This window comes from Oryzias latipes, chromosome 24, assembly GCF_053564925.1.
Source record: "Oryzias latipes strain Hd-rR chromosome 24, Olatipes_Hd-rR_3.1".
Classification (NCBI taxonomy): domain Eukaryota; kingdom Metazoa; phylum Chordata; class Actinopteri; order Beloniformes; family Adrianichthyidae; genus Oryzias; species Oryzias latipes.
In genome coordinates, this window is record NC_136260.1 from 8183803 (window position 1) to 8199400 (window position 15598).

The 15598-nt window shown below is 40.7% G+C and overlaps 1 long non-coding RNA gene across 1 annotated transcript; it reads right to left on the reverse strand.

Annotated features, from left to right (window-relative positions):
* LOC144990137 (uncharacterized) lies at positions 1 to 2074 on the reverse strand. The gene is made up of 3 exons (XR_013654093.1): positions 1937 to 2074; positions 1351 to 1459; positions 1 to 139 (listed from the first exon to the last, which is right to left on the reverse strand). It is a non-coding gene; the product is annotated as an uncharacterized LOC144990137 (long non-coding RNA).
* Positions 2075 to 15598: the final 13524 nt, after the last annotated feature.

The following is a 15598-nucleotide window of genomic DNA, read 5'->3' on the forward strand; positions in this document are numbered from 1 at the left end:
TGCCACAGTAAGTTTTAGTTTTGTTTTGTCATCCTGCTCTGCAGCGCTTTTGTTTCTATTAAACCCCTTGCCCTTGAACCGTGTGCCTCCGCCTCTGCATTCTGGGTCCTACCGGCTTTCGAGCCTCCTCACCGTGACACTAAATGAAGAGCAAAGAGGAAGTTCATGGATGCAGTTAAGTTAAAGGAAGATGCAGGGAGGATTGAATGGGGCCGGAGGATTTGATGTGGTGACCCATATAGGGAGCAAGAAAAAATCAAGAAAATGTTTTTCGTTTTTTTCCTAACTGTCTTTGAGATTAAAAGACCCATAGAAGAATCTCTATTTTAAAGTAAATTGAGCTTTTATTTTCTAAAGCTTTCTCTATTTTTAAAAACTTGTTTGATCATGAAAAGAAAAAAGGAGCAGTTGAGTGAACCCACAACACGCGTTCAAGTGGCCACTTCCAATGATTAGTTTATGTATGCATAAATACACATTTTGGACTTCTGCGTTCAAATTTCTCACACTCACACATCGCTATGAAAGGTTTCTAAGACCATTTTTGGGATCTACATACAAAACTCGCAGCAATTGAATGCGTGTTGCTAGTTAAACCAGAACTCGGATCTGGTAGCGACATTTGGATTAAAGGAAATGCCAACTGTTTGAAAACTAAGCATGGAGAAGAAATTAATAATAATAGTTTGTCCTCGGGCAGAATTCTATGACACCAAGCCTTTCACAGCTGTATTCATATAGGAATACAGCTGTGAAAGGAAAAGCCTGGAGCAAGATTCACCAGATTTTCACAGGTTTAACATTTTGCACCAAGCTTGTTCCCACCTGTAGTTGGTAGACGTGCTGGTAAACAAAGAAGAAGCCCATCTCTGCTTGTCCAGTGTGAATACCATGGGCCATTCAAGATCCCACGTTCAGCGCATTTAGTACGTTTAGCACGTCACATTTCCGGTGTGTCCGTAGCTCTGGAGAAACTCTTAACTGATCTAAACTTCTTTCAATGTACTCTGTATTTACTTGATAGCTACAATTAAATAAAAGACGCAAATGAAACAACACTGTTTTTAGAAGAGGCTATTAAAAGAATTGATCGATGCGCCTGTCTAACGTAGGGTAGTGAAACTCTCCAGTGTTTTGGTGCAATTTCAATTTGACAGTGTTCCAGTACAAAACAAACAAAAACAAAAGCAGCTTCTGCTATTTCTGATGAAAACATGTTGAATCCTGAGGGAAAGGTTGGATTTGTTGCAGGATTTTTCTGCTTCCGTAAAGCTGACCTGACAAAAGAACACCAGCTTCACGCGTGCATTTAAATTTGAAGCATATTGAACATGAATGGAACTCACTGACCTGCGTTTGCTCCTTAAATGTCTCCGACGAAGGCGTCACGGCAATAAGACTTCAACGATTGCGGTTGCAAAGGGTTGCCGGGCAACTGGATTGTTAATCCTCCTGGCTGCTGCAAAGACACACAACGTGAATTGAGTCTAATTGTAGGGAAGCTCTGCACAATGCATCTGTCATGCACTTTAAAAGGGAATACCCTCTCCTTCACTCCAAAGACTTAAAGCATTGATCCCAAGAGGATAGATACGTGTTGCCCAGTTGCTTTCCTGGAAGGGTCCTTCAGAAGAAGTAGAATTGCAAAACACTTAAACTATATAGGGCATTTGCTTGAGTGTAGGTTCTTTTCTTTTTACTAAAACTTTATAAAATAAGAGGTATTTTGGAGCATTAATGAAAGTAGCATGTAAATATCTATCTTTCTCAAGACCTTTTTATCCAGGCTTTTTTTTTTGCATATTCAAACTATTCCTAGGGTTTCATCTAGCCATGGGCCCGTGGAGGTGAGACAGATTGTTCACGCTGATATTTTTGGAAGCCTCTGCCTCACGGCGAGCTGTTGAACAAGAAATCTACTGAAAGTCACACTTACATGCTCTAACAAACGTTGCAGTGATGTCTCTTTCATTTTCAAAACTGGACGGCTGCGCAGACGTTTTGGTGGTAGCTGCAAAGACTCCTGTTCTGGAAGGTGTAGACATCTCTTCCTGTACCAGTTCCTATGTGAAATTAAAAATGCAAGTGGCGATCTACGGTCTGCAGTCACTAACCCGCCTGCCCTCACAGCTCCCTCCTGACCCGCCCTCACTGGCTGAGTGGTTGCTACATACCCCTCACTCTCCTCTTCTGCCCCCAACACAAATTTATGAAAAAGTTTTTAAATGTCAGCTGTCAGATGTTATACGGAATTCCTCCCATATTCGTGAGGCTTAGGGACTGGAGACGAATAAATTGTTTAACACAGCGAGTTTCTTTTCAGAGCAATAGACTAAATAAACTTTTTTAACACACATTAAGACTTTCACTCTGTCTCTCTGTGCCATTGATTGTAAAAACAATGGACGAATCGAGGTGTGATGTCACCCATAGAAAATGCCTAACCTCTAGCTCTCGTAAAATCAGGCAAATCCCTCACACTAGCTTCCTGAGTCATTACAACTATGGCAATGGCAACAGTAGTAGCCATAGATACAATGGCTAAGAGCAACTTGGACCAATCACTGTCAACTGGTTTCAACATGGCGGCGCCTGTTTCACGGTACTTCCTATTTGTGAGCAGGGAGGGGTTGAGCTGTCCATAAGTGTGAGCGGTGTGAGTGTCGGGCACGGCGCGTCAGTCCAGCAGCAGCATGTTGCTTCTATCGCCCGATTTCATCCATCATTCATTCATCCCAATGACAATTATTCAACGCAATTATCTTTTTCAACGTTTCAGGATCTTATCCTGCTTCTTCTGAGTCAGCCGATGCCATTTCTCCATGTAAGGGCACAAACTTCAGTTATAGCGGTTCAGAAACCGGTAGAACAAGCTGTTGCTTGGTGTGAAAAATTCTTTAGCAGCAAACAAGGAAGCCGACGGTCCGGTGTGCTCTTCATCTCCATTCCTCGGAAATTCCTGCAGCACCTTCCTCGGACACAAACGTCTCATACAAGCGTCTTGTGCTGAGTTTTTGTGATGAACCAGAGGAGTCACGTCAATGAAAAAGTCTGCGAATACCTGAAACCAAAAATATTGAAACGCAAATAAGCATATTTTTTTGTTCAGCGTAACCCTTGTGCTATCCTAGGCACTTTAACGTTGGGAGTTGGGTCATCTAGACCCCACTAGACAGTGCTCTGAACCTTTTTTCTTCAATGATTTGTGATCTTCACTGGTGTCCATGGATTACATGAAATCTTTCCACCTTTATCCACCTTTGTCATGGTAGGGAGAACACGTCATTGTAAGGGTGGGGTCATCTAAGATAGCACAAAGGAACACATAAAAGGATTGATGTATTATTTTTCACAATATTCCCGTGAAAAAATGTACAAGCAACAGGGCCATTTTTGCGAGCTCGCCACGCTCACGTTGGATTTTAAAATATTTTTTAAAAACGTATTTTAACTGGGTTCTGTGCGTCCAAATTTGGGTGAGCTTTTGAGTACATGGGGTAAAACTTTTGCTGAAAGGGGCAGTAAGAAAAAAGAATTTAGAATACAATTTGGTCCATGCAGTCCAGGACTGCTATGGGACATAAAAAGATTAGTTTAAAGGAAGGACCAGAAGCTTCCAACATTTTTAAGCTAGTAATATTATCGTCATGGTTACATTATCACAGAAACATCCAAGGAGGACAGAGGAATCTCAAATTTGAACACCTCGTTGAATATTTCTATTGTATTTTGATTAAATGACCTCAAACCACAAACCAAGAAAACACTATCCAACAATTTCTATTTAGAACATTATCTGTACAAAGGATTTAATTTGCTTTCCAGTTAGTGAAAGTGTACAGAAAAGAAGAATATTTGATAGAAAAGTGCAGGCCATGCTCCATTACACAGCAGTACAGTGATCTAGCATCAGCTGGCTCTCAGATCCTGGTTTAAAGGGCCTCCCGGTGATTGCTTGATGATGAGCAGGGACCCTGCAATCAAGGAGTAGCTGACCATGACCCGCTCGCACAAAGATAAACACAACACAGAAAAACAGAAGAAATGGACCTGAAAAACTTTTTTATATCGCTTTATTGCAGGATCTTAAAAAAGAAAGATGCTAGATTGTTATTTTAAGCTGCAATGAAAATGCATTGAAGTAAGAATTCACTCATCTTTTTTTTTTTTATCTAGAGCATTCTTGATTACGGCACAGCTTCTATTATTCCCAATTCTGATCCCAAGTTTAAAACTCAGCTTTAGAAGTGAGTCAGGAAGTTTTCCTTTAAAGCAATCTGACCATTAAGATTATCAAAAGTGTCTTAAAATCCTTTTGCTCTTCTTCCTAATCAAATGCTGCAAAACAAGGTTTGCATTGGTGCACAAATGCCAAAATAGAGAGAAAAAACAAGCTAAAAAAGACTAAACATCACTTATTATATAAGCTGTTTTTATTGAAAGCTTGTGGTTCATTTGAACAAAGAGTAGCTAAATGGAAGGGTAGATTTCCCGCAGTTTTCTTTGCAACAATAACTATTATTATGGCAAATATGAATAGCCAATAATTAAAGCAAAGGTCTAATAGGCTGAGGCAATGGAATCTGTTATTGTTCAAACACACCCGCTGTTCACAAGCACAAATTCCTCCTGTCATTATGCAAACATGAAAGAAAGCACATTTCTGTGTTGCAGTGGCAGCTCTAAATGAAAGAACCAGAGTGGGAGGATGTGCTTTTACATGGAGTGAGACCAGGAGGGTGGGGGTGAGGGTGGGGGGATTGTGGCGGTCCATTACTCTCTGTCAGTCATGAAACACCATGAGTCTGCAGCACCATGCAAACATCCATTCTCAGCTTCTTGTTCCTGCAGGATCTGCAGTGGGGTGGGGGGTGGGATGTAGTTCCCTTTACCATAAATGGATGGGTCGTTGCCATGGTTACCAGATCGTGTCAAGCAAGATGTAATTTGTGACTGCATCCTGTATTTATGACATCCAAAGTCATGTTCTCCAGCCTTGATACTGGTCGCACCCACATTTTTTTTTTCTTTTTATAACCCCCTGTGTTTCACTTCAGCAGTTGTTCTGCAGTTACACTGTGCGCTCACTTGGTGAAATGCATCATGGGTAGTCAGGCACACATTGCTCAGACAGCTTGTCTCATGATAGGTAATATTGTGACTGCAATGATCAAAAAGTCTTCAAACACTTAAGAGCTGATTTCCTTTAATCATATTTTTATTTCCTATTTTATTTCCTTTCCATTTCATTTTGTTTTCATTATTTATTGATGTAGCAAGTGAAAGCTGCTGTACCATTTTTCCTCCTTTTTCTTCTTTTTTTTCTTTTTATCTGAACTGCGAGATTTTAAAAATTTACCAGTAAAAATTGAATTAATACTTGAAAAGCAAAGATGAAGCCTAAACGATAAAGACATTCTTCTTTTTAAAGTTAATATGGCATCTGCACATTTTGGTGGATTTAGGATTTAAATTATAACTTCAGGCTTTTAGAACTCAAAGAGGAAGTCTTTTCTGTCATTTTTATTGTAGTTGCAGGTAAAATTCCTCCACTGGTGCAGCAGCATCCAGTCATCGGTGAACATCAGCAGTTGGCTTCCCCTGTCTACTTGTCATTCCTCTGTGCACCAAACAATGAATAGACAAGCTGACAGTCTGCTAGTTTATTTTTAGTGTGATTCATAGTTGTTCAGCTTAGTTTAGGTCTATAAATCTCTGTAACACTCTGACAGCAGGGACTGGGAGAAAACAGGGGAACTGAACACAATCACATGGGATCAGTGTCCTGCTTTTTCAGTGCATTTTCTTTCTGGTTCAGGTTCTGCGTCTACCTGGAGTTCAGCAGCAGGTTCACTCTTTGACACAATCTGCAGCACCTTATGCAGCTGTAGCATTGAAATTGATGTTTTTTTTAAGGGGGCTTTCATGATTACTGTTTAGTTTAATTTATTTCATTAGAAAATGATTCATTTTGTTTTAGTTTTACCATGAAGGGAATCTTCAAATTAGTTTTTTGGAGTATTAGCCTTTGTATGTTCAAGAGCTGCAGTAAAGGAAACGAGTTTTATCTTCACTTTTCGGCTCGTTGAAGCAGAGTTCAGCAAGAAGGCTGTCGGCTGGGGACTTTCTGGAGGGGTTTTTAATGCTCCAGACTCCCCAATGGCAGCAATTACAGAGCAAATGCAGTTACTTGTCTGCTGTAGAGATGGTGGATGAAGACGGGAGGACAAGGAAGACGGTATAAAACCCTCAAATACGCCTAGTTCAGTCTGAGAGGCTTCAAATGTGTATAAAATCATGCAGTTTCAGCCTTTCCATGCTGTGTTAATGAGCTGGTTGTTCATTGGCTCGCTCATATCCTGCAGAGAATCCACAGCTGCTAATTTACTGCTGTATTTAACATGAAAAACACTGAAATGTGATTAAAGGCACTCATTGTTTGATTACGTATTTTCACTGCCAACATGTAATTGTTTGAATCTTGATTGCATGGAATTTTAAAAGCAGGAGCTTTCTAATGAATACATTTCTCAATGTATTCATTTGAAAATAAATCAGAAATTTTACCAGAAGGGGATTTTCAAATTAATTGTTTGGAGAAAAATGCTTTTAAACTAAAGAACAAAAGTTTTTGTGATGTCAGAGTGAAGTCAAAGGGAAGTCTGCTGATAAATATGCTGTTATGTGCTCAGATTCCAGCTGTCCTCAGACAAAGGGGGGAAATTGTCTTCCGTGAACCCTTTGTTTACACTCTCACCCGCTAGCTTACAGCCCCAACTTAACATCATGGCGAGCAATTTTGGAGCAATCCAGCCTTCCAGTTTTGAGCTAGACGTCAGCTGAGACCATGAAAACAAAGCCGTACATGGATCTATTTGGCTGCAAGTGGATGCATCAGAATGGAGCAGCCTGCCCACATATTTTCTAACAAATCAGCTTGTTTTTCAACAGCATTTCTTCGTCTGTTCCTGATTCCTAACAATGCAATCAAAGTAATACTCAGAAATGCAGCTTTGTTCTTATTTTTCTTTATACATGTCCTCCATCATGAGAAAAATTCTACATGAACATGTCAAAAACACCAAAAACACAGGCTTCACTGGAGTGGGTCTTTAGGGAACTTTATTGAATAAGGATTATCTAAGCTTTTTCTACATTGAAAATTGTTCCCTAAATAATTCATAATTTCAAAGAAACTCTTGGAGTTTCCTCGGGTTAAACTAACTTGTATGTGAGATATAGCTGCGGCGCTTTGATAATAAATTAAATGTATTTTATAGGATTTTTTCCATGTGAAAGGTGTTATATTCAGACAAAGTTTTTTTTATTTTTTACTTCATACTCTTTTAAATAGTTGCGATAAATTGTCTCTGTTACAGTCTTGGGGTATAAAGGTTATATTGTATAAGGACATATGCATTGTGATACATATCCAGCCAGCCCCATTAAATACTCCTATCGGTTAATTGCAAACTGTCAGTCAAGACCAAAAGGCCCCTAACCTTTATGATGCATCCTCATCTTCCATTCCAAAATTTGATGCAAACTATTGCAGTTCTTCAAAGACTACTGGGGGCTGTTTTTTACAAGGGAACACATTGCCATTGATTCCCGACTACTCGTTGGGAAGGAGTGTTTTTTTGTTTGCTGTTTTGTCTTTCATAGATTTCAGATGTGTGAATTATTAGATTAGGGGGGGGGGGGGTTGATTGGCAGGTGAGACTCAACAAAACTCTCACTTTAATTTTGTCCCACCCACTCTGAGACTTCAATACTTGCAGGTTTTTTTATTTTTATTAAATACCTTTAATTCACTTATTTCCCAACCCTTACCGTGAGGCTAGTACCATTGATTTCTATGTTAAAAAAGGACAGAAACACACACACACACACACACAACCAAAGCAAGTCTGGTTTCAAGTATCCACCTATTCATCTATTTTCTAAACTCACTTTGGTTTCTGGAGTCATTTCCAGCCACTGATGGGCGAAGGTGGGGTATAAAAATGGATGGTGTGCCGTCCATCATATGACCACACACACATCCACATTCACACTAAGTGGAAAATTTAGGATCATCAATTAAAATTGGAAGCATAATTTTGACTGTGGGAGGAAACCAGAGTGTCTGGAGAACGCACGCACAGGGAGAGCATGCAAACTCCATAGAAAAGGCGCTAACCGCTACAGGTTTCAAAAATAATAATATTATTTATTATTCATTGGCTTATTAACGATTAATGACAGTTTTTGGGGTTAACTGGAAGACCAAAGGTTTTTGTTGGAAGGAAAAAACAAAATTAGATTTCAGATTCATACAACACTTTGTTTTCAGGTAAGTGCACGTTGTGTCCATAAAGAGCGTTTTATCAAAGTTCTGTTTTAACACATCAGAAACCCATCATTGACTGGTTATAGCACATCCAGCCAAACCCTCAGGATATCTTTCACTAAGTAAAAACTATGTATCCAACTTAAACTGCCAGTCTTGTCTGTTCTCTGTCACTCTGATCTGCTGCTTGGTATTGATGTGCAGCTCACCCAAAGAACCACTGATTCACAACAACAGCACAGAGAGAGTGTTTTTGTCACCATAATGTCTGCAAAACTCCAAAAAGGCATGCCAGCTTTGAACATGATTCTCTCAAAAAAAGTAGCACAGAGTTTAAAAACACCCCAAGGACTGTGTGCTGCATCTAACAATAAATAAATAAATAAAGCCTGGTGACTAAATCTGAAAATGGTATATAAAAAGAAAAAAGCTGTGCTGACACTGAAGTTTAGCTTTAGCTGCATTAAACATCCATGTTTTTCATTACAAACCACTTCACATCAAACTGCTTATTACATAGGACATTTCTGGGATGAAACTAGAGCCACAGCGAAGTCTGACGGTAAAGACTAATAACCCAAAGCCCTCTTGGTGTCCTTGATGTTGCCTTTTCGTCCAGTTTAGTTTAGGTTGTTTACAAAGCATCAGGTTACAGTACTGTTGACCTAAGCAACCCAACAGAGATCACAGGAAAAGCATCAAAGAAAAAGTCAAATTATTTCAGATTACAATTTATTTTTCAATCATATAAGGTTAGGATGATGAAACTAGAGCTGTAACAATAAGTATTAGTAACGATTCGATTCATATCATAATTTGTGGTTCCCGATTTGATTCCCTGTCGATTTTGGTTCATTGTGAAGAATCCGATTCACTGTCCTAAAATGGATCCAGGACATCTTTACCCAAAACTTCAACCAGTGTGACGCAGAGATAAAGACCTGGGGCCTCATTTATAAAACTTTGCGTAGGATTTGCGTCAGAAGTGGCGTACGGATGAAACATAGGACGTGCGTACGCACAGAAATATTCGGATTTATTAAACCGTGCGCACGCACATCCTACGCATCTTTCTCTTAATAAATCACAACCAATTCTAAATGCAGCGCAGCTTTTGCGGCGCCATGACACGCCCATAGTTGCCCATAAATAGTCCGTGAAACGCCCACAAATTAATATTCATGGCTTGCTAAATCTTGGCAAACACAGAGAGGAAATCAAAAAAACGTAACTTCACTCAATGTGAAGTAGAAGTTATCGTTGGCGAGGTGGAAAAGAGGATAAAACGTTGTTTGGAGGGCACAGTGTGGGTATTACTAATGCCGAAAAGGCACGTGAGCGGCAAACGGTGGCAGACGCCGTAAATGCTGTAGCCTCACAACCTCGGACCGTGGCCGAAATAAAAAAGAAATGAAAGAAATGATCGGACATCAAAGTCGAGGCAAAAAAACGTCTAGCGCTGCATCGGCAGAGTGTGTCCGCCACGGGTGGGGGAAAGGGGACACCGGAGCTGACCCCTCTTGATGAGAGAGTGGCGGCTATTGGGGAATCCCTATTAAGTCCCCCTCATCGGCGTCCCCCTCCGCCTCAGTCACCTCGGTGACTGAGGCGGAGGGGACGCCGACGCACCGGGTGACACAGGTAAGAGAAATAATTAAACTGAATGCAGTCAAGTCACATGTATGCAGGCTACACAATTACAGAATATTAATATAGAACAATTTTATTTTAGTTGCTGGGTGTTCCAGCGGGGCCAGTGGTTACGATGCTGAGCAGCCGTCTGGCCCCAGCGTCTCCACGGCACGCGGCTCTTAACCCTCCAGCAGTGGACGTGTCCTCACCGATGCAGTCCTTGAAATGCAGAGGGAAGTCAGTAGTTCAATCAGAGAGGTGGCCAAGGAGTTGGGCGAAATCAAGACTGCCCTGACTGAAATAAACTGCACGATGAGGGAATTCTTAAATAAATAATATTTTCCACGCCTTGTGTTGTTCTTTACAAGCGACGCATCACTTCCAAACGCTGGCGCACAGCAGCAGCATTTGGCTCAAATGCGTGGGGATGGGGTTCAGGGTCGGGGCCAACACAGCAATCGGCGCCAGGGGGTAGAGGCACATTTTTAAGCTGTGCCACATTGTGTAGCACAGCACATGCCAGCACGATTTGGCGCACACTGTCACTTTCACGTGTTTCTTCCATCTGCCGACGGTGTCGCCGTTTCTCATTTCACCCGTTTTTGTGCGTACGCCTGGGTCAGAGCTTGCGTGAAGGACTGCACATTTTCCCGTCAAGTTTGCTTTTTATAAATCTCAACTATTGCGTAGAGAGTGGCGTACGCCTTCTTTTGTGCGTACGCAACGTTTATAAATGAGGCCCCTGGTCCTTAAGTGTGGCCGAATTTCTAGACTCCTTATATTTCTTCAAGATAAGCAAGTGTAAATGAAATATGTGTACAAACAAGTAAATAAGAATGAATGTCAAATCCATTCACATTTTAGTTTCCTAAAGTTCAGCCCACTGTTGTTTTTCCACATCCAAAGAATCCAAAGGGAACATGATCAGGGGCCTCATTTATAAACGTTGCGTACGCACAAAAGAAGGCGTACGCCACTCTCTACGCAATAGTTGAGATTTATAAAAAGCAAACTTGACGGGAAAATGTGCGGTCCTCCACGCAAGCTCTGACCCAGGCGTACGCACAAAAACGGGTGAAATGAGAAACGGCGACACCGTCGGCAGATGGAAGAAACACGTCAAAGTGAAAATGACGATATTGCCTCTCAGAAATAACATGAAGACTTCACAAAGCAAGTCTTACAATTAACAGCCTACACAAACACCCGTTTGATCGATCAGCAGTGAAACAAACAAAAAAATCAAACGAAAATTACAACAGAAATTCAAATGAACACTTATTTGGAAAAAGAAAAGTGAAATATGTTCTGCAATATTGGCATGTTGTGCAATTCATCCTCATAAATAATATAGTTAACAGAACGAAATAATGTACAAAACTGATATTCTCGTCTGTGTGTCCGTCTGGCGGAGCAGATATAGGTGCGGGCGTGCGGACGGACGGACGGACGTACTAATTATCCACTGGGGAAAGTTGTTTTCATATTAAAACATTTCTTCATAAGCTATGGAATTATGGTATTCATGCATATGCCTTTAGTTTGTTTTATTTTTGATAAAACAATGTATGGCGTATGTCTCAACCATTCAGAAAGCAACAAGAAATTACATTTGCGCTGATCAATTTCCCTTTTCCACGTGGATTATTACCGACATCTGTAGCTTGTCAGATGTAATTAAATGGAGGGAAATAAAATGCCCCATCACAATGCGTAATGACGCACAATGGCTGATCTTACGCTCTTAGAAGATGTGGCAAATGGAAGAATTCGGAGTGAACGCATCTTTAGACAGCAAGAAGACGTGCTGGCAAATGAGGACGAGTGGCTTATGAGCCGGTTCTGACTTCCTCCAGCCGTCCTGTTGGACCTCTGCGGGCTTTTGGGCCCGGCGTTACAGAGGAGCACTCGGAGGAACCACGCGTGTCACCCGGTGCATCTGGCGCTCCGGTCCCCCCGGCGCATGCATCTGGCGCTCCGGTGTCCCCCCCCGCCGCCCCCCGATGGAGCGCTGTAGCCTCACAACCTCGAATGGTATGGTTGTGAGGCTACAGCATTTACGGCGTCCGCCACCGTTTGCCGCTCACGTGCCTTTTTGGCATTAGTAATGTCCACACTGTCCACAAACAACACTTTTCTCCTTTTTTCCACCTCGCCAACGATAACTTTTACTTTACGTTTTTTAAGTTACATTTTTTTGATTTCCTCTCGGTGTTTGCCATGGTTCCGCAATCAATGAATATTCATTTGTGGGCGTTTCACGGACTATTTATGGGCAACTATGGGCGTGTCATGAAGCCGCAAAAAGCTGCGCTGCATTTAGAATCGGTTGTGATTTATTAAGGGAAAGATGCGTAGGATGTGCGTGCGCACGGTTTTATAAATCCGAATATTTCTTTGCGTACGCACGTCCCATGTTTCATCCGTACGCTACTTCTGACGCAAATCCTACGCAAAGCTTTATAAATGAGGCCCCAGAACATTCTAGCACATTCATGGTCACATGACTTTGAAAAATTCAAAGTGTTTCCATTGGACTGGAATGATGGACTGATCAGTTTTGTGCTTTATGATGGTTTAGCTCAAATCGATTAACAATTTACCTCAGGCAGATCATTCTGGTTGGATTGTAGGAATAGAAATCGATTCATCGATTAATCGCTAAAACTCTACTTGGAACCTTAACCCTACTTTGACCTACTTTGATCACCAACCTGGTCACCATATGGACCTCATGAGTCGCCTGCTGGCCTGGTCTAAAAATAGCTCCTATTTACCAGTGAGCTTCATCATCTTTTTTTGCTGTATTTATTAAGTCGCACTTGCATTGGTGTGAAATGTACAATAATACTGTATAAAACAAGCACATTCATAAAAATGTGTTTCATATCTTCATATAAGTGAAGGCAAGGATGTGATTTATCCTGGAAAACATGCAATAAAAAGGCAAGAAAACACAGTGAATGGGGGGAAAGGAACTTTTCAACCATTTGAAAGATTCCTGCGTGGGTCTCTGTGTGGCAAAAGAAGAGCAGTCCAATGTTGAGAGACATTTCATTTCAGAACGTGTCAAGCAAGACAACATTCGAACTACCCTTCTGAGTGGAAAAACAAAGTTTTCTTTTATATAAATGTTGTCATCCACATCCAAGTTTTACTTGGCATAAAGTCACATACACTCTGGGTATTTGACTCAGGGAGGGGCTTCTTCTTTTTCTCTTCCTACAGTTTGCTAGCGCAGTGCAAATCTCACAAATCTTGCTTCAGGCTTTTTCCTTCACAGCTCTATTTCGATTTAAGAAAGACTTTGTGTCATAGAATTCAAATTTTTAATTTATCCTATATAATAATTTTCAAAACGGTTGGCACTTCCAAATAATCAAAAGAGACGCCATCCATGCGTCACAACCAAATACAAGTCCCTGATTGGTCAACGTTCAAGCTGGTTTAACTTTCAACATGCATTCATTGGCTGCGCATTTTGTACTTAGTGCCTAAAACCAGTTGTAGAAACGTGGGTGGCAACGCATGAGTGTAAGAGTTTTGAATGCAGAACCCCGAAACACGCATGTTTAGATAGACCTTTTGTTATTAGTCACTTGAACTCACATTGCAGAGGGCAGTGTGAACATAGCTTGAGGGCACCAGATACCCCTTTAGAATAGGTAAGCAAGAAAAGGACCAGTCTCTAAAACTAAAACCTGGTGGGGTTAGAAATCTCACTTCCTTAGCAATGCCTTACAGCTGCCTTTATGGATGAGTAGTACAGGCTGTCTGCGGGTGAAAAATAGAAAAATCTGTACGGAGTAGGCAGGTGGCCCACACAAAAATCTTAGGATCGTGGACTGCTAAATGAACCCATAGAGCGAAAATTATCTTTTTTTTTTCTATGGAAATGCTGCAAGTGACAAGTTGTGGTGAATACTTAAGTTAGAATCAAGTAGGAGAGACTGTGAGGGATTGAGCGGCCAAAAAAACAACTGGAGTTTATCAAAAAATAAAAGTTTAATTTTTCTAAAAAAACTACAAAAAAATGTAAATAATTTGCAAACTGGGCCCTTAAAAGAGGTCAACTCAGGCAACAAACTTAACTTTAACTGAACAGACTAAGTAACAGAACCAACTGACCTACCCAAAGACACAACAGGGGAACATATATAGTGGCTGATCAGACCACCTGACAAACATGGGGGGAAACTAACATGACTACACAGACATTTAACAAAGACTACACAGACAAGACACACAAAACTAGGGGAAAAGAAAAAACATCAAAAGTAGAATCAAATCTTATTTTCCAAGTCATGTATTGACTTACATTTTCTTTTTCCAGGTAAATGTTGATTTGATTTGAAATAAACTTGTTACTACTACTACTAGAACAAAATTCAAACAAAATGAATAATAACTCACAAAAGCAAAACAAATAAACATTAAAGAAGTCCATAGTTTCTCCTCTAAGAATCTTCTGTGGATGGCGCTTGCCCAATTGCCTGACTGGAGCATTTAAAGGCTGTGAGGACTTGACTTCCTCTTTTGTCGGTCACAGCACAGCTCCAGCAGCAGAACCTCAGCCACACCCATAGCGACCAGTAGCACCCTCAGAACTGGCAACTCAAAAACAGGTGACATTAATTAAACAAACCAAAATGAGTAAACGAAACAATATATGTACATGTCTGTGTTACCAATAAATACTGAAACCAAAGAATAAACGTATATTTAGACTAAAATAAAACGTGTGCATTTATTTAAGAATGAAGAATCTGAAATGATAAAATGAAAAAGAAAGTGTGCAGTTCTGGGGGGAGGTTACCGCCATATTGTTGTTGGTGTGGCATGGTATGCTGCCATCACAGAGACGCAGAAACGTCTTACAGATTTTTCATTTTTCAACCTCAACCTTCATGCATAACCTGCACACTCCATGCGTGTAGCATTTGCGCAGCCAGTAAGGCGCCAGTGTGTGAGCCTGATTAATGGCTGTAGTGAGACACAAGCACACTAAACAACAACAAAGTGTGCGTAACTTACATTACCCTTACAAACACTTCACTAATCACTTACCACATTTACAACAATGGTACGTTCCATTTTCATGAAGTCCCTTAAAAAAGAAAAACCCTATGATAGATCATGAGGTTTTTTTGTGTGAAAAATGTCATTAGAGTATTGATTCCCTTTCTAATGATCACACTAAGTTCACCTCAAAAGCCTTTTCTTATTCAGGAACTGATGGTTTGCCGCAGGCTGCTACCTTTCTCTTATGAATAAATTCATGTTCATTAACTTTTAATTTGAGCACTGCCTCTACCTGTAAATGAAACTGATTTAACATATTCAGCTCTTAAACATTTTTATTCTGCGCAGTTCAAAGAAACATGAGAGAGATGTCTTCTCTTTACTGAGAAGTGGAGGTCCAGGGATTCCTTGTCCTCTGGAGACACACAGCAGCTCAAAGGAGAGCAGGATGGACGTTTGCACCAGCCTGACAGAAAACTCAACAAACAGGCTGAACCTGCAGAGGACAGATGCTCGTTAGTGCAAGCATTATTTAAAATGCTGATTAGACCTAGCAATAAGCGTGAAGGTTTAATGGGAGTCCAATTAAAATGAAATACATTAGTTTGCATG